The sequence below is a fragment of the Vicugna pacos genome, chromosome 5, assembly GCF_048564905.1.
Source record: "Vicugna pacos chromosome 5, VicPac4, whole genome shotgun sequence".
NCBI classification, from domain to species: Eukaryota; Metazoa; Chordata; class Mammalia; order Artiodactyla; family Camelidae; genus Vicugna; species Vicugna pacos.
Genome location: NC_132991.1, coordinates 64,985,773 through 65,006,372, shown reverse-complemented (window position 1 = coordinate 65,006,372; position 20,600 = coordinate 64,985,773). Strand labels below are relative to the sequence as shown.

General features: G+C 39.7%; 1 long non-coding RNA gene across 1 annotated transcript in view; it reads right to left on the bottom strand.

Moving 5' to 3' along the window:
* LOC116280579 (uncharacterized) overlaps positions 1-20,600 on the bottom strand; it is a 205,581-nt gene that overhangs the window by 22,060 nt on the left and 162,921 nt on the right. The window lies entirely within an intron of this gene.

Genomic DNA, 20,600 nt, shown 5'->3' with positions numbered 1-20,600 from the left:
ATTGAAGTTTTAGGACCTTGGCTGGCATTAGGCTCAATAAGGTGGCAGTAATCTGATCAGAAAATAACAGTAACCCTCATCACAGCCTCCTCAATTACCATCCAGATGTTGTCATGGGTCTACATCATTTTCTCAAACCACAGGACTTCCCTGGACTCATGAGCTCCATAAAATAAGTTCTTGGTGTGACTTTGCTATTTCTGTACCTGTTGTCACTTTTTTTCAGTCATCCCAGCATGACACCACAGAAGCTCATCTGTCTCCTTCACTCCTCACTGCCAGTCCATCAACAATGCCTCCTGAGTCTTCCCTCTGTCTCTCTCATCTCATAACCATCCCCTCCTTTTCCCTTGCAGGGCCAACATTCTAGTTTAGGTGATCATTAGGATGCATCAGTAAGAAAATTAATTTGACTATTCAATTCCTGTCTCCTAAATTCCAAACTCTTCCTCAGTGTTTCTCAAAAGATGGCCCAAAGATCACCTCCAAGAAAATCACCATGGGAGTTTGTTAAAATTGTAAAATTCCCAGGTCCCAGACTTCTGTCTCAGAATATCTGGGGTTTGCTCTCAGGGATTAGAATTTTCAACAAGCTTTCTCTGTGTGATACTGGCATACCCTAAAGTTTTAGAAACCTCCTTTAGCAATTCAAGCCAACTACAGTTTATTTGTTCATTTATTCAACAACACATGCCACAAGCAGTTCTTCTTTTCATCAAGTGATGCCATACACTAAAAAGTTTAAAGTATGATCATCAGTAGTACAAAGTATAAATAAAAGGTGGTATATTCATGTAATGGGTTGCTATTCAGCAATAAAAAAAAACCCAACTACTGCTACACATAACACGGATAAATCTCACAGGCAATAATGAGAAGGAACTAGACATGAAAGAATACATGCGGTATGATTCCACTTAAATGAAATTTAAGGACAGACTACTCTATGGTGATAGACATGATAAAAGTGGCTTGAGAAGAGGCACAAAGGGCACTTTCTGGAATGCTGGAGTTGTTCTACAGTTTAATCCAGGAGGTACTGACATGGGTGTGTATGTGTGCTTATGTATGTTAAGTAAACATTTGCTGAGGTTTGTACTTTTTTATACATGTAAGCTATCCCTCAATTAATATAACAAAAAGAAGTAAGTAGTTATGGGCTTAAGAGAGTGTGAGAGAAAGGTGGGGGTGCGGGAAGGGAGTGAGGAAGATAAGGAGGAAAGAGGAAGAAAAGAAAAAGGGAAAGCCCTGAATGATTCATTATTGTCCAAACTTCTTAACATGTCTTGTAAGACCTTTCACAATATATTCATAACTTAATTTTCAAACTAAAGTACCATCACTTCCCTTACATAAAAACTCTTCTCCATTCAGACTGACCTACTTGTGTTTTGATTTTACTGAATAAAACTCACGGTTTCTTACCTTCCTCATCTTCTCTGTCATCTCTGTCAATCACACCTCACCCACCTAGAATGTTATTCTTTCTCCATCCAAATCTTAACCATACATGAAAGTCTAATTGTTTCCTCATAACCCCTTTTCCTGATCACTTGTTGCGGGTTGAATTCTGTCCCTCTAAAAGATACCCTGAAGTCCTAACACCTGGTACCTGTGGATCACCTTCTTTAGAAATAGGATCTTTGCAGATGTAATTAGTTAAGATGAGGTGATACTGGATTAGGATGGGAACTAAATCCAATGACTAGTATCCTTCTAAGAAGGCCATGTGAAGATACAGAGACACACAGGAGGATATCACATGAAGATGGATACAGAGATTGGAGTGATGCCTCCATCAGAAGCTAGGAAAGAGGCAAGCAGGGATTCTCCCCTAGATCCTACAGAGGGAACCCTGCAACACCTCGACATTGGATTTCTATTCTGTAAAACTGTTATAGAATAAATAAATGTTGTTTCAAATTGCCAGTTTGCAGCAATCTGTTTTGGTAGCCCTAGGAAACGTACATTACTCCCATGGTCGCCCTCTTTTACTTCTTGACTTCTATAGCTCCTAAATTCTAAACAAATCATTTGGCCCCTGGGGTAGCCAGCCTCCCACACAGTCCACGGGGATGCCCCCCTCATGGTATTGGTCCCTCCCATATTGATAGGAGTGACATATATTACCAAGAGTATATTATGGAAATGATGTGTAGTTTCTGAGGCCAGTTCATAAGTCATTGCAGCACTTGCCTTGCTCTCTTAGACCATTCAGTCTGGAACAAGTGAGGAGCCATGTCATTAGAACACTCAGGAAGCCCTATGGAGACATACACATGGTAACAGTTCTCACAAACTCACCACTTAAGAGAGTGAACCAACTAGGAAGCACATTCTCCAACCCCAGTCAAACCTTCAGCCAGTAGCCCTGGCTGAAATCTTGACCGCAACCTTCTAAGAGTACCCAAACCAGAACCACCTAGCTAATCCACTTCTGGATTTCAAACCCACAGAAACTATACGAGATAATAAATATCTATTGTTTTAGGACACTAAGTGTTGGGTAATTTTTTTCAGCAGCAATAGATAAGCAATATATCTCCTGTTGCTATATAGTAGTTCATATTTCTAACTCTTTCGGGGAGAGTCTTTACTTCTCAACTAGATTGCAAACTCCTTGAAAGGAGCTAGCATTTCTTGTGTTTCTTTGCATCCTCAACCATGCCCAATAATTAAACACAGATACATACATATATAGAAATAGATATAGGTACAGATATAGATATCTCACATTGTATATATATTTCACATTGTATATATACTTGTGTGTGAAATACATATTTATAAATTTATAAATATTTATATAAATATATAAATAATATATGTATATTTCACACACATGCACAAAATGTGCTCGATAATCATGTGCGCATGGTGAATGAATAAAAGATCAGAGTGTATCCCATTAAATAAGCTTTCAAAATACTGCATTGAACAACACTCATTTAAAGATCAAGTTTATGGAAACTTCTGTCACAAGCAAATCACTTGAGAAAAGCTGCATTTGAAGCCATTATGAAGCCGTTCTCTTTTCTCTCTCACCCATTTCCCTGCCTCTCTGTTGTTGCTTGTTGGCTTCTGAAATGTAGGTCACCTCCAGTAGCATGACCTAATTAGGAGATGTAATTTAAAAGGAAAAAAATAAAATAAAAGAAATCCTCTGAGATGGCAGAACTGAAACAAAGAAAAGCAGTTCTTTCATTTTATGTTTTTGGCAATAGCTTCCCTACTAAAGTTATCCCTTTTCCACCCCCAAGCTACACAATTTGTAAAGCACAGAGAAGAAAGGTAGAAATGAGTTTGGGAGCAGCTGGAAATGATGAATTTATAATGATCACAGAAGGAGTAAGAGTAAAATTTACTTCACTACAGTGGCTCTGCGGGGCTGCTTCTTGGCAGCGCAATGAGTGAGACTTTGGGGGAAGAAGTATTGATGGTGCTGATAAGCAGTACCACAGACTCTTAGGATGACACGAGACCTTATGGTTCAGCTAATCCAACCCTTCCAGAAATGCTGTGACACCTGTTGTGTTCGTAACACAATAAAACTCCATACACAAAGCATCTAAACAATAGCATTTTTCCTTTGTATATTTGGCACACTTGTTTTAGAAAAGAGAAAAATGGTAAGTAAGCTATGCAGATTTTAAGGGTTCATTGCAAAATTAGCTTCCAGGGGATGTCATTGGGCCAGGTTGGATTCAGTCCATCTCCCTCACCTTTTCCTCTCAGAGACATGATGCTGGGTTCCTGTAAAAGCTTAAGTGCTTTCTGAATCACCCCAGAAACACTTAACTACACTGATCATAATTGAATGCATTATTAATTCCTTCTTTGAAAACTGATATTCCATGTTTGTCATTAGACAGTTCCATTTATCTGTCTAACAAAACTCAAAGCCCACTGTGTTTATGACCTGCCTGATAGCTGACATTTATCAAGGTGAAAACAATTATATTGTTCCCATTTTACAGAGGTACAGAAAGGTTAAGCAAATTACTGAAGTCAGACAATGAATAAAAGGTAAAGCCAAGAAGCAAACCCAGGCAGTCTGACTATAGAAGTTATGCTCTTAATTCTTTACATTACTTTAACTATAAAACTATAGTCTTCATCTACTTGGGATCAATGGACATTAACTGCACAGGCAGCATATTGAGTTCTCTCTGCAAGTACTTTCCAATTGCAGGAAAGAACCCCAGTTATTTTTAGACTTCTTTCCATCCCAACACACCCATGGGAGATGTCACACGGTATACCACCAATACTGAGGGCTTATACACAAGTTACTCTCTGTGTTGCGGGACAGGGGACTCTGATATGCCTTCCTACTAAGAGTCACTACTCTAGAGTTGAGGAGTTCCCCTTTTGGCATTACAGCATGAAGAACTCTGCAGACCCACTCTTTAGCAAAACTGGTTCAAATTGTTTTTACAAACAGTAAAGTCCTTGGAAATATTTCTGCTAGTATACAGCAAATAAAGAAAAATTTATTCATGGAAATCTACTAAAACTCAGTAAGAGTTAGTGGTATTTGAACTAAGACCTACACTTTTCCTCCCCTGTCCCAGCTCTTAGTGAAGTGGAGACTCCACTCCAAACTGTTGCCACCAAGAACACAAGGTTCCCTCTCCTTCCAGCTCCCAGAAGTCTATCATCCTGGGAAGGACAGGAAATTGGCATTTCTCACCTTTCCCCCAGCTACCTGTTGTTAAAGCTAAGTACCAAGTGAATAGAGCCAAGAAGTAGGGGCTCCCTTCTTCAACCCTGACCCCATTCATGGGACAGAGGCTCTACCTTGGGCACGGTGCAGCTGAGAACACTGTGTCCCCAGTCATGCTTCCCTTGGCTTGCACAGCTGAGTTCTATGCCAAGAGAAGCAAGCTGAGGAGACCTTGAGTTGTTGCTCTCTCCATTCACCAAGCATTCAGTTTCTAAAGCAGGAGTATCACTAAGAAAGAAGCATGGCACTGTCCCTGTCTTCAGCAACCAGATCTGGGGCTCATAGATTTCTGCCTGCAGGAATTAGTAGGTCATAGAAGAGAGAGTTCCAAGTCCCCTTCCAAAGAATCAGACATTTGCAATAGAGCATAAAAAATGCAAGCCTAAAGTTTCTCTCAAAACAGTGGAAGTTATGGCAAAAGGCAGTTGGAAGGAAATTGGTAGAATCATTGGAGATATAGACTAAACTGCAGGACTGCTAGTTTGCTGTAGAGAAATGGGCAAAAGAGACATATTACCCCCCTGGGGTGAGAACAAATTGCAAACACCTAATCTCAGCACTGTCTCTTCTAAGGAGCCTGAATCTGATTGGATTAGCCTGTGGAACAGTTTATGCCTCAGGGCACTGTTGGAAACAGAGCAATAATACAGCAATTAATTGGACTTAATAGTTGGGTGTGGTCATTATAAAAGAGAGCCTAAGAGACCCCTGCCAAAACCACAGTCATCACAGGGTTGTGAGCACGCACCCCTGAGGAGCACCATCAAAGACTTCACACTGTGGGAGAAGTGAGATGGTGAGGGAAATAAACAAGTCACTAAACAACCAAAGAAGTAAATAAGAATAACAATCCCTGGAGAGACTAGCACTCAAGAGTTGCATAATACATTATCTAAAATGCTCGCTTTCTAACAAACAAAATGCAATACATGCAAAGAAACAATGAAGTATAACATTTAGTGCTTTATAAAACAGGCAACAGAAATTGCGAGAGTGACCAGATATTGGATTTAGCAGACAAAGACTTCAAAGTAGCCATTATAAATGCGCTCAAAAAATTAAAGGAAACCATGATTAAAAAAGTAAAAGTAGGTAAGCTCACAATGTTGCCGCAAATAAAGAAAACTAATAAAGAGATAGAAATAATTTTTTAAAAAGTGGAAATTCTGGGGTTGATAAGTATAATAACCAAAATGAAAAATTCACTATAGAGGGGCTCAAAAATAGATTTGAACTGGCAGAAGAAAGAATTAGCAAACTTAAAGATGGATTGATGAAGTTTATGCAATCTGAAGAAAGTAGGGGAAGAAAAAGAGAATAAGGAAAAATAAAGCATCAGAGAAATGTGGGACTCCATTATTGGCACCAATATATGCATAATGAAAGTACCAGGAGGAAAGAAGAGAAAAAGAGGCAGAAAAAACATTTCAAGAAATAATGGCCAAAAAACACTAATATACTTATCCAAAAAGCACAATAAACTCCTAGGATAAACAAAAAGAGACCCACAAGTAGGAAAAATGCTGAAAGACAAAGACAAAGAGGAAATCTTGAAAGCAGCAAAAGAAAGTAACACATCACTCATAAGGAAACTCCAATAAGATTAACAGCTGAGTTCTCAACAGAAGCAATGGAAGCCAAGAAGCAGTGGGACAACATACTCAAAGTGTTCAAATAAAAATATTTCAACCAAGGATCCTATATCAAGCAAAGCTACCTTTCAAAAATGAAGGCAAAATAAAGACATTAGCAGATAAGGAAAAACAGAGAATTTCTTGCTAGCAGAATTGCTTTACAAGAAATACTAAAGAAAATTCTTTAGGCTGAAAGCAAATGACCATAGCCAATAATTTGAATCCACACTAGAAAATAAGGAGCACTGGTAAAAGTAATTATTTAATTTTAAAGGACACTATAAATGCATATTTCCTGTCCTTTCTTCTCTTAACTGAATTTAAACTCAATTCTATAAAACATACAATGTATCATTGGGCCTCTAACATATAGAAAAGTAATATATTTGCTAATACTAGCACAATAAAATTACTCCCCAAGGTGATCTAGAGTTACAATGTAATTTACACCCTATCAGAATCCCATCTGTCTTTCTTCCAAAATTTGACAGGCTGATCCTAAAGTTCATATAGAAGAGAACAGAATAGCCAGATCAATCTCAAAAATAATAAGATTAGAGGACTCACATTCTTCAGTTCCAAAACTTACTTACTACAAAGCAACGGTAATTAAAAAGGTGTGATACCGGTCAGGGTTGGGGTATAGCTCAGCAGTAGATCACATGCTTAGCATGCAATGCATGAGGTCCTGAGTTCATCCCCAATCCCTCCATTAAAATAAATAAGTATAAATAAACAAACCTAATTACCTCCCCACCACCAAAAAAAAAAAAAAAGGAACAAAGTAAAAAAACATTTTTTAAAAAGAAAATTTTTTTAAAAGGTGTGATACTGACATATGGATAGACATAGAAATCAATGGAATAGAATTGAAAGTCCAGAAAAAACCCACGTGTCTTTGGTCAACTGACTTTTACCAAGGGTTTCAAGACCATTCAATAAAGAAAGATTAGTCATTAAATAAGAGGTGTTGAGACAACTGAAGAGCCACATGCAAAAGGATGAAACAGTCTCCTTACCTTACACCTTCACAAAAGTTAACAAAAACTGAATCAAAGATTTAAATGTAAAAACTAAAATTATAAAATTTTAGGAGAAAATACAGGAGTAAATCTGCATGACTTCAGATTTGGCAATGGATTCTAAAATATGACATCAAAATTATGAGCTACAAAAGAAAAAATAGGTAAACTGGACTTCATCAAAATTTAAAACATTTATGCTTCAAAGGACACCATTAAGAAAGTAAAATAGCAACCCACAGAATGGAAGAAAATATTTGCAAATCACATATCTGATAACAAACTTGTATCCAGAATATATAAAGAACTCTTATAACTCACTAATAAAAAGACAAATTACCCAATTTTAAAATCAAAGGCAAAGGAAAGAAGATATACAAATGGTCAATAAGCACAAGAAAAGATACTCAACACCGTTAGTCATTAGAGAAATGCAAATGAAAACCACGAGATAACCACTTTACACTAGGATGGCTAGAATCAAAAAATTAGATACCGACAAATGCTAGTGAAAATATAGATAAATTGCAATCCTCATACATTCATTGACAGTGGGAATTTAAAACAGTGCAGCCACTTTGGAAAACAGCCTAGCACTTCCTCAAATGGTTAAACAAGAGTAACCATATGACCCAAGCATTCTGTTCCTAGGTATACACCCAAGAGAAATGAAATATATAACCACACAAAAACTTGAATGTAAATGTTTATAGTAGCATTATTCATAATATCCAAAATGTGGAAACAACTCAAATGTCCATCAACAGATGAACAGATAAATAAAATATGGTATAACCACACAGCAGAATATCATTTAGCCATAAAAGTATCGATACTTTCTACAATGTGGATGAACCTTAAAAACATTATGCTAAGTGAAAGAAGCCAATCACAAAAGATCACTTACTATATAATTCTAATTATATGAAATGTCCAGAATAGGCAAATCTATAATGATAGAAAGCAGATTAGGTGCTTAGGGTTAGGGAGAGTGGAGATATGGTGCAGGAAGTGGGGGCTGATAGCTAAAGGACATGGCATTTCTTTTTGAGGTGATGAAAATATTCTAAAATTGACTGTGGTGATGTTTCCACATACCTGTGAATATAGTAAAAAAAATGTACACTTTATTGGGTAAATTCTATGGTATGTAAATACCATGTCTCAATAAAGCTGTTATGAAAGAAAAACTGAGTAACATTCTACAAAATATTCAGCCAGCACTCCTCAGAACTGTCACGGTCATCAAATACAAGAAACTTCGAGACACTGTCACAGAGCAGGCGAGGCTAAGGAGACATGATGACTGGTATAATGTCGTATCCTGGATGGGATTCTGGAACAGGAAGGACACAACATGGAAAAAATGAAGACACCTACAGAAAACATGCAGTTTAAATAATAGTAATGTAATGTGCCAATGCTGTTTCTTTATTTGGAACCAGCATAATAATGTAAGATGTTAGCAACAGGTGAAGCTGGATGAGAGGTATGTAGGAACTCTCTATACTATCTTTGAAACTTTTGTGTAAATCTAAAAGTATCTTAAAATAAAATATTTATTTAAATTTAAAAAAAAAGAATTACCACCCTCTCAACTTCTCAATTCTAGGAGTTAGCTTAAGATGACTGAATTTACTATGACCTTTGTGGAGAGGGGTGTGAGATGCTGCTGGAAAGGACGAGGGAGGAGGCATCACACTGTAGGACATCCTTAAAAAGGGGGAAAGAAGTAGAAAACAACATGGCAGAGGTTAGCAGCAAATCCTGTGGCCAGATAAAGCTGAGCCTTACCCACAAATATTAGGAGGTTAGAGAAGAATGACTTGAGAAGAGGGAGGGGACTGTCTGACAGGTGGAAAAGTCCAGGTAGGGACGTTGTATAGGAAGCAGGTTTCCTAGATCTCTGTACAGGAAAGGGTAAAGGTACAAAGAAATCACAGGACCCTCAACAACCCTCTCCGGATCCCAAATTGTCACTTTTCTCTCCACCAGATAATTCTTCACAAGTGTCCACTCCTCACAAAGCAGGAGAGGGGATACAGATAGCCACAGACATCTTCTCTCCTGACACTTCCCACTGGGCTGGTGTCCCTGCAGGTCACACGTACTTTGGGAAATGTTTTAGGACATTTTTAGTCCTTATTTTCCAAATTGTGAAATTATGACTTAAACAGGTTAAATGACTTTCCCCAGGACACACAGATAGGAAATATTGGAACCCAGGAAGTCTTTCTCCAGATCCACGTACTTAAACTTCACACAACACTGCTTGGGCAATGGGATGAGAGCTAAAATAAACAGGTAATTTCCTCATTTTAAAATAAAACCTTGCACAGAGATAAAAGAAAAATAATTAAGATCTAAGTCCTCCATCCTTAAATCCATCCTTAAAAGCAGGATCAGCCTCAGCTGGTGAAGGAAGACAGAAACAGAAGGAAAAGAAAAATGGTAAATGCACAAGTGTCAGCCACACTCCAGGGAGACCCTGCTGTTCTGCAAGAGGAAGCAGGAAGCAGGCTTCACTCCGAGTTAGCACTTCCCATGCCAAGTATTGATCCAGTGAGACAGTGACACAGCAGAATGAATTAAGAAATGTGTACTCAGAGCCATTATTGCTTCAGAATAACACATGCACCCAGACAGTGTGCATGGGGGTGGGGGCAGGGAGAGTATAGAAATAGTTTCCCAGGGATAGTGAAAGAAGAGGGGGAAATGCATGTTGAACAAGTTCAAGGAGTCAGAGCAGTTTGTTTGTTAGAGCTGGAGATGGAGGCTCCTTTGGGCAGAAGTCTTTCAGCTGCATCACCGTGTGGATATTTCTGGTAGGGACATAAATGCATGTTTATCGGTTCTGAACATATTATACACAACACGTAGAAACAGACCCATTTACAGTAATGTGTGGAATTGTCCTGGTCATATTTCTGATACGAGAAGATTTTGTAGTCAAAGTAAGAGTAAGTGTGGCACCGGAGACACATTCCAAGAGCTGTCTTTCCGTTCGGCATCACCCAGACATCTGGGGAAAATGGGGCCCTTTTCTACCCACAGACTCCACTTCCAGACCTCAGGCCTCTCCATCTTATCCCGTTGCCCCCATTCTGAGACCAAAACTCATTCTCCTATTTGTCACTTTAGCTGTTGCTAATGTGGCTTCATATGACTTAAATCTGAATATACAAAATTTAAGAAATTATATATAAGGTATGAATATCTTTACATGGATGGAATCCACTTGAAGAATCTTTTTATAGTTACGTTTGTCAATAAGAACTTCATGATAGATTTTCTTTCTTAAAGTCCTCCCCAGCATATCCATTATGTACTCTGAATCAGAAAAACAAAACATAAACAGACTCACAGACATAGAGAACAAACTTACGGTTACCAGGGGGGAAAACAGGGGTTGGAAGGGATAAATTGAGGGTTCAAGATTTGCAGACACTAACTACTATGTTTAAAATAGATAAACAAGTTTATATTGTATAGCACAGGGAACTATCTTCAATATCTTGTAGTAACCTGTAATGAAAAACAATATGAAAAGGAATGTATGTATATGTATGACTAAAACATTATGCTGTACACCAGAAATTGATACAGCATTGTAAACTGATTATACTTAAATAAAACAAAAGAAAAATATGAGTTTGCAGAAGCACATAAGTTGTGTAAATTGTGAGCCACGCCTTTGTGGAGGTGGGATGTGGGGTGAAGCTGTGCGACTGGAGGCTGTTTAGGGAAGACACTGGGGACCTAGCTATTGCTGTGGATGATAATTAACACCAATAGTCCTCAGCTGACATTGGCCTGTCCTCTACCTCCAACTGTTAATGCTGAGTTCAGTCTTCAGTGGGACAGCCACAGAACATTAGTACTTGAGAAAAAACCAGGAAACATTTTGTTTGCCCCTCTTACTTTGTAGATGAAGAATCCAAAATCCAAAATGTTCAGTGGCTTACCTAAGATTATATGATACTGCAAGTTTGGTAAACTTTCCAAACATTATAAATATGGTAACATCATAAACATTATTAAACATGGGCTTAGTCTTTATAGCCCAATCCACTGAGGACATGAAGTGGTTAAAATAATTTCTTCTCATTCTCAGCCGCAGTAATAAGGGGCATTAAAAACTGTTACCAAGAAAAAAAGGAAGGTAACAGGGGCTAGTACAGGTTCTGTGGGGGCTGAAGTTTATGAAACTTAGAAGCCCCTCTGGGGAAAAAGATGCTAAACTACTTAAGGTCAAAATTAGATTTTAAAAAATCAATTTATTTAGAATGAAGAAATAGAACACAACTAATTTTTAAAAATCAGTGGATAAATACAACATATACCACAAATACAAAGAAGTAATATTTTCATTAGTTAACTTCCTGATATGCTTCTATAACATTTTTCCCCCACATTTTTGGCTGCTTGCTCTTTGATGAGTTCTTCACATGACAATGATTTTGTCATATCCTACAGAGAAAATAAAAAGATAATTCAGTCTTTCCTCTAGCCCAGTTGGTCAAAATTTGCCTTTTATTATTAATAGATAGGGAAAGCTTTTTGAGTTCCAGAAGTCATTACTGGTATTGTCATGTAAACTGTTAGGATGGTTGTCAAATTTGGGGAAATCTTTATCAAGTTTCTTTCATACATATGAGCTTTAGGATTTGGAAGAATTTTCCATGGACTAGCTTCTGGCTCAGCACATTTGAAATATTTTTACTCCCTGTATACACATGCACTCCCAAATCTAGGCATCTTATTGGGATAGCATCAGAAACTCCCTGAAACCAAGCTAGAAGGAATCTGTGCTTTGCAGGCTACCCTCTGCTCCTCCTCCCTTTCTGTCCCTCTACACAGGACAAAAAAATCTATGGAATCAAAGAGATGTGTACTTAAAGCCCATGCCTTCCACTGCTTGATCTTGCTCCAGGTATACGGGACCCTAGAATTTCTTGTTCAAACAGGGCCTACCTACCTAGGCCTTGTCCTGTGTCTGTCCTCCCAAGAGAAGACTACACCCCAGTGTGAACATCTCAGGCCAACCTCAGTGCCATGGACAGAGCCCTGTGCAAATGAGGGACTCTACACATTAAACTTCACCAGCTTTGTGGCAAAGCTACCTCTACATGGCACCAGAGTCTCTGTGATGCCACCTTTCAAATCTTGGCCCCCAACCCAATATGGAAACTACTCCACCCACCAAAACCCAGACTATAAAAACTTTACTGCCACCTCAGCATGGCAACCATACAGGGGAAACAGACAGAACAAACTCAAAGATAGAAATGTACATGGCTCTGAACACTGAACTCTTCTTGGATAATAATTATGTGACAGCAGACATCTCTCTTGAAATGCCATGACTCCATCTTTGCAGCCTCATTGCCATGCAGTGCCTCCAGTGTTCCCATTTGGCAGAAGTTGGGCAACTTTTCCTTAAACCTAACTCTTTCCCAGTCTCTTCCTCCTTCTTAACCCCATAACAGATCACATACAAATCCCTCCTGGGCCCTCAACAGCTCAGGATACCAGCAAGTTGACCCCTATGGCCATAGTTGATGGAAGGCACAACTCCACTCCCTACATACATTATACTTTGAAGTGAGGGAGGGAAAGGAGGGTGGGACAGCAGTGGTCAAGGAGGACTGTCCACCCTAGTCTAAAGTAAAAAGACTTTAAAGCTGATCCTTTGGGGAGGGCTCCCCTGCACTGAGAATTAGTTGCCCAGGCAGCCACCTTCTTGCTTTCTTTCCCTTCTAACCCTTTGGCCTCTGTGACCCTGCTTTCCTCCTACCACTACCCCATCTGCTCAGAGGACACCCCCTCTGATGAGTGGGGTGATTCCACCTTATGAAATGAACTTGGAAATCCTAGGCAAGCCAGCAAAGGGGTCTAGGGCTTTTTCCAGCTTATAGTCCTTGGCCCCTCGCCCACGTCATCCCCCTGGTGCCTTTGAGACCTCTGGCTCTCTCCCCTGATCCTCTCAGAGGACCAACTTTTGGACACTGTTATTCACATTCAGGTGTATTAAATTAATAGCATCTCCTGCCTTAAGACATGCATCTTTTAAACAGATGACAAAGTCTTAAGCAAAACATTCAAAGTCAACAAGCTTTAATAAAATGTCCAGCATGTATTTAAGAAAAACTGCTAAGCATCTTAAAATAGAGTATTACATTTAATCATCAGAACCCCCTGATGATTTGGGAGTAATTTAGCTACCCCCAAAGAGGGGACTTGGGAGGAGGCTGGGTGGCCTGTCACAAAGGTCAGAGGAGTAGGGGTGGGGACAGGCAGTCACTGGCCTGGATTCTATCTGGCTGGCTCTTTTACACACACACACACACACACACACACACACACTCACACACACACACACACACAGACACACACAGCACAAATGCCTTTGGGAGGGTTCGTGGGGGAGTCAGGGGGTTACGGACACGTAGCCTAAGTCCAAGGCTCTCATTCTGCATCCTCTGCGCTGTGAGGGCAGCCAAGTATATGCAGGGGGTTGGGAGGGGCACCTAGAAGGAGAAGGACAAATTTAAAAGGACAGATTTACGAGGCCATGAAGATGTTTCTCCCAGACTCCTGAGTGCAGGAGTATGACTTATTTATTTTATTTTCATTTGTAACCAAAACCTTCCCCTGACTCCCATTGGCCCAAGCTGAGAGGGGAGAGAGGGCTGGCCCGTCAGGCGTTGATCACCGGGCCAACGGGAGACAGTGTGGCGTGATGCTGACGCAGCCCACTGACAAGCCAGCGAGAGGCCCAGGGGAGCAGCTCTGAGCCGAGCAGCTCGAGCCAGGCAGGTAGGGAGCTGACAGCTGGGGAATTGCTAAGAGGCGCCGGGCTGGTGGGGGCAGGCTGGTGAAACAGTGGATTCAGAGAAGGTGTGATTCTGCGATGCATGATGCACAAACCCTGTTGTTTACCAGCTTTCCTTGGAGCCTTCTCCACTTCCTCAGCTCCATCAAGCTCACCACCATTTCAATTTCCTCTCTCCCTTCCCCCCACCCACATGATCGCCTGGTCAGGCCCCTCATCTCTATTCTGTAATGTTTGTCTCCCTTGCTCCTTTTGGGAGAAGAAAGGGGGCAGATGAATACACATTAATAACATCAAAATGTCACTTAGTGGTCAGCTAGAGCAGAACAGTCCCTCTGCTGTCAAGGCAAACTACTGAATTGAGAGCTGCAGAGCCAGAAGAAAGAACAGGCTGAGGATTAAGGGGTGTCTGCAGTGGGGACTCATGAGGGATGGGCACAGTTTTCGTGTGTTAATGAAGGCTTGAGGACTGCCTGGTCCAGTCCCTGGAGGGACGCATCCCAGAGAAAAGGGGAGCTGTGTCTCCAGGCTGAGTTCTCTTTTAAGAAAATGCAAGTTGGGAGGGAAAGGGGAGCCAAGCTTCAAGCCTATGGGTAAGACCCGAATTCTCTGCAGAACAGTGACCCCAACATTTGCATTCCCATACTGATTTATTGAGGATCACAGAATCCCTTGCAAAGGCACCCCACGTGGCGAAATCCATCATCCCTTTTGCGCAAAAACAACAAAACAAAACTTCACTAATCAGGATGCATTTACCTATCTCGCCTGTGACTTTTCTGGATGATGTTCAAAACAATATGAAACCCATGCTGACACCTCTCTTGTCACTGAACATAACCACCCAGATCTTTTACACCAGACAAGGCAATGTCATAATTTTCACTTATTAAATGAGCAGAACAGACACTGTCGATATGATGCCTGGATTATGCAGACTGATTTGAACCACAGGTGATTCTCAGCAGCCCAAGGTCACATGCTCCCTGCTCCCAAGGTCTCTGGCCCTCCGTCTTCCTACTGGATGAGAGGTTATATTATTCCCAATCTATAGATGAAACAGTAAAGGCCCATTTCAGTGGAAGTGACTCCAGGAGTCTGTCTTTTCATCTATTTCAGGAGAATGGGTGGCACTGCAGATATATTACTGCATAATTGGAAGGCCTCATGTCTGAGCTGCCATTTTGGAGCTGGTTTCACTCCATCAGAGGATGGGAGCCTCAGAGTTTAGCTTCTAGTCCCAACTCTGACACCTGCTTTGTGTAGAAGTCCTTAGGTCCAGGAGTCAGAAGGCCTGTGTTCTAAACTTAGAATTGCCACTTAGCAATCGTGTTAATCGTATCACTTAAAATCCTCCTGTGGCTTCGGACTGCCCGTATAATAAAATCACAACCCATATTCAGAACTCTGCATGACCTGGCTATTGCTCATCTCTCTGACCCCATCCCATACCTCTCTCCATCTCACCCTGACTTCCCAGTCACACAAGCCTTCTTTATGTTTCTGAAGTCACCCAGGCTTGTTTATATTTCACTGTCTTTGTATTTGTTGTTCCTTCTTCTTATATTGTCCTAAAAGTGCCTGGAGTCTACTAAGCATTTGGCTCTGAACAAATACTGGATTATTCAATGGGTACATAAAGCGTAAGTATAGGACAACAATAAAGCAATGTCATCCCAAAAAGGGTTTTAGGGGGAAATAATTTTAAATTTGATTTTTTTTTAATCTAAGTAGGTACCATGAGAAAGATAAGAATCTTTCATTTGTTCATTAATTCATTCATTTAGCAGACATTCGTGGTACTTATGAGCCATCTGTCTCCTCTAACTGCAAATTAAGTTCCGTGAAGACAGAAACCTTGTCTGTCTTAGACTCCATCAGCACACAGAAGGTGCTTGAGAAATGTCTTTTAAATGAATGAATGAATTAATGAACAAATGAATGAATGTAATCTCAGGCTAATCACTTTCTGAGCCTCAGTTCTCTCATCTTTGAAGTATGACTAACACTAATATTTTTGTCTACTTCGAAGTGTTGGAGAGAGTCTGAAATAAATATGTGTATGAGACCCAGTTTCCTAAAATACAGAGCCTGAGGCAAGGATTAAGAACTGGTATGGTTTTATTTGGAAAGTACAATCACAGGGCATCCAGACTGAAGGCAAAAGGAAAAGAGATGAGGACTGGGGATTAACAGACACACATTATGATATATAAAATAGATAAACAACAAGGACCTACTGTATAGCACAGGGAACTATATTCAATTTCTTATAATGACATATAATGGAAAAGAATCTGAAAAGAAAATAGATATATACGTATGTATATGTATAACTGAATTACTTTGCTATACACCTGAAACTAACATTGTAAATCAACTACACTTCAATAAAATATTTTTGTAAATTAAAAAATTTTTTAAAAATCAAGATGATACTGACCAGACTACCGCAGGACCAGTTTCAAGATGACTATCAGAGAAGATTATGCTGTTCTGCACATAGCCCCTGCCTGAAAACTTCTGAAACTTCCCCTTAAAACCTTTGTTCCCTTTGGGATATTAGTCAACTATCTTCCCAGGGAGCTGGCCTACTGATTAAACAGCCTTTCCTTTCCCACCAACAAAAAAAGAAAAGAAGAAAGGAAAAGAGATAAGAATCGGAAAGAATGACACGATGAGTTATCACACTGACCAGTGCTTCATCTGAAGCCACAAAGGGTCACAACCAGTCATTTGACAGGAGTATTCACAGGACCATGCAAGATACCTATGGAGAAACTAAACCTTGAAGCAATCCACCAAGGAAAGATGGAACACTGATAAATATTTACCCACTGGAGAATTTACTGCCCCATAATTCCAGATTGCCCCATTCCCCACCCCCTTGAAAGCACACAGGAAGTCTACAGCTATGTCCTTTAGTGTGATACTTCATCCACATCGGAAGGTGGCCTGAAAGGCCCGAGGCTGCACTCCTGTGGCAGGGTGACCACAGGTGGTGAAAGCCTGCAGCCCCGGAGCTTCAGGAGGGGCAGCTGCTCAGAACAACTAGCTGAGAGGCTGCGGTGTGAGCAAGAATGGGAGAGCCCAGTGAGGATGAAAGGATACACATAAGGTACTTCTGACAAAGTATCTGAAAATGATTTGACAACTATAAAGCCCCAAACAATGAAAAGTGTTGTTTTATTGGTCTTTTAAAAAAAAATTCAACTGTGTTTCTATCTCAGTCTCTGCACTTGTATAAGTTTGATAAGCTCTCAACCAGACTGTGCAAATGAAGTCTTTCCTGTTTGCACTGTTATTGTTGAAACAGCCCATCTCTGAATAAGCCACTTTATCTCCTCATAAAAGTCCTTCTGTCCAAAATAGAAACATAAATGTACTCTGTTAAAGTGGGTTTTTTTTTTGCAATCTTTAGTTTCTGTTATTGAAAGAAAACACAGCAAATATGAGCAATCCAGATGGGAGATATTTTTTGTGTAAACCTCTTGCCTCTTGATTCTCCCTCCATCACTCTTTTCTTATAGCATCCAGTTCCTTGAGCCCATTCTTGTGCTGGTATATTGCCTACACAGTGATCAATATGAACAGACTTCCAACATGCCAGTAAATGTTAAAAGCACAGAGTCCATGTAGTGGTCAGAACAGAAAGATTTCCTAACCTGAAAAGCCTCCATTAGCAACAACTTGTTGACACAAGGCCCCTCATCAGGTTTTATCTACAAATCCAACACCCTTACTATTAGGGTTAGCCTGAATTGATGTCAGCCCGAACTGAGGAGCCCCATGTGTTTTAGATTTTTATTTCATTCCAGAGCCTAGTAAAATGAAATGCTAGGCACATAGTAGGACGCATGCACACGTGTGTGCACACACACACACGTATTATTCATTAAATAGGTGACTGAATGAATGAAAGCAGTCAGTTTAGAGAAGAAGTTTTAAAAATTAAAAGTACAGCCTCTAGAACCAATCTGTCTGGGTTCAAACACCAGATTTAACGTAAAACAGTAACATGAAGTTTGCTTAACCTCTTTGTGTCTCAGTCTGTGCCTCTGTTTACTTACCTGTAAAATGAGGATAATAGTAATAGTTCCTTCACAGGTTTGTCGTGACAATTAAATGATGCAAGGAATGCGGGTCTCTTAGCCCAGTGCCCAGCTCCCAAACAAGAGGAAAAGCTTAGCTTTGATGGTATTTTTGAGTGTGCTACTAGCCCCAACCTTGCCCACCAAAATCGGGAAAGGACCTGCTTTTCCATCATGCCATCTGCCTTCACGGGTTCAACCAGGCCCCAGTGTACACATGTTTAAATCCAGTATAAAGCCTGCCTTTAAAAATGTGTGTAGGCAAAGGGAATCTCATACTGACCTTGGCATTTACGTTGTTTTGTGATACACTATGTTTTTAAATGTAGTGCTGTCAATTGATTTAAGTATCTTATTGGACAATTTTACTGTTCTGTTGCCCTGAAGCTTTTTCAAGCAGGAACCAATTTTTTAAATCAAATAGATAAATGTAAAGTCGTTGCATCTGAAATAAAGCAGCATAAGCAGTAGGGCCAGAATTTCCACTTGAGCTGTTTAATTATTTCCCTGGAGGTTTTCCTAAAATTTAGAGGAAGAGCAGTGGGGACAGGTGACTAAATTCTACTGCCAACTTTCTTAACCCTTTACCTGGTGTCATCCAGGCCTCCAAGTCCACTTCCATGAAGTTACTGCCAGGATCCAGGCCACATGGGAGCTTGCTCATCCTCCTGGGGAGAGGTAGTCTGACCTCAACTATTTCTCAAGTCCCTTTGACATCCAGTTGCGTCTCCCTCATCAATGATGGAACAATGGCTAATGAGTCATTATTTTAGACTATTTCTGCAAACTGTTGCTTGTCTCTATTTTGTAAGCTGCAAGTCACCTTAATTTTAGTACAGAAGAGCTCTCTGCTGTCCAAAATTTTAGTACAGAAGAGCTCTCTGCTCTCTTCTTCTCTAGAAGAAAACTGAAGTTAAAGAACTTTAAAAGTTAGTATCAGTAGTAGCAGAATATTCTAACCTTACATGCCTCCTGCTGTGATGCAATATGGATCGCTTTTGAAGAACTCTTGATGAAAATGCTTAACCTGGATGGAACTAAGCCTTTGACCTAATTTCCAGTATACAAGAAGTATAAGGGATAGAGAAAAAAATAAATAATACCATAATAGAACAATAATAAAAATCCAGATAGTGGGAAATTCTACAAGATAACTGGCCTAGTCTCTCAAAAAGTAATGTCACAGAAAAAAAAAAATAGGAGGTGGGAGCAGTCCCAGACTAAAAGACCAGAAACACCAAATGCAATGCATGACTTTGGATGAATTTTAATTTGAAAAATAACAGATATAAAAGATATTTCAGGGACTACTGGGGAAATCTGAAATTTAACTGTTAGATGATATTAGAATTACTGTTAATGGTCCTAAATGTGATTATAGTGAAGGATGTTCTTTAGGAGATGAATACTGAAGTACTTAAATATGAAGTATTAATCCAAATGATCAGTAAAATATTAACAATTGTGGAATCTAGGTGGTTGGTATTTGGGTAAATAATTGTACTATCCTTTCAACAATTTTGTATGCTTGAAAATTGTCATTATAAAAGAACTTTTGAAATGCTGATTTTCCTGTATGAACTTCTGAAGCTATCAACAATTTGGACATTTGAGAATTCACATGTCTACTTCAGGAATTGGGGACTGGTTGGAGGAAGAGGGCATATCTTAAAATCTGGCCTCTATACCCTATTTGGTGCGTTATATAGTTTCTCTGTCCTCTTGGTCACCATTCCAAAGGAAATGTGTAATATTATTCTTTACACGTAATCTTTGCTAAGAATTTGATGAGCAAACAGACCAGGTACACAGTATTTCATGTATGGAACGTACCTGGTTTATTATTTATCAGACAGGGCCCGTACAATTCTCCCTCACTGCCCCTGATTAAATATTGTGTTCTCATACCCTTCCGTAATACAGATTTCAAAGTCCTAGACCTGTTAAAACTGGGGTCATCCTTCTGTGTTTCTCATAAGAAGATTAGTTTCTAAATCCAAGATGAAAGAATCTCTCAGCACAATAATTGATAAAGAAAATACATCTTGGAACCAAATACTTGGTTTAATCACTGGGGTAAGGGAGAGGACATTCATTTGATTGATGAAATAGAAAGGAGCCAGGATTTGTTTAAATTGGCAAAGCCAGCATTATCTGGGGTTTCTGTGTCTTCCATGAGTCATAATATTCAAAGTTACTGCAGTCACAAGTAGAGGAGGTCAACAGTGGCGCTATCACTCTTCCTGTGCCTGTCCCTGGGTGCTCTAACAAAATAGGGCACAAGTATACGTG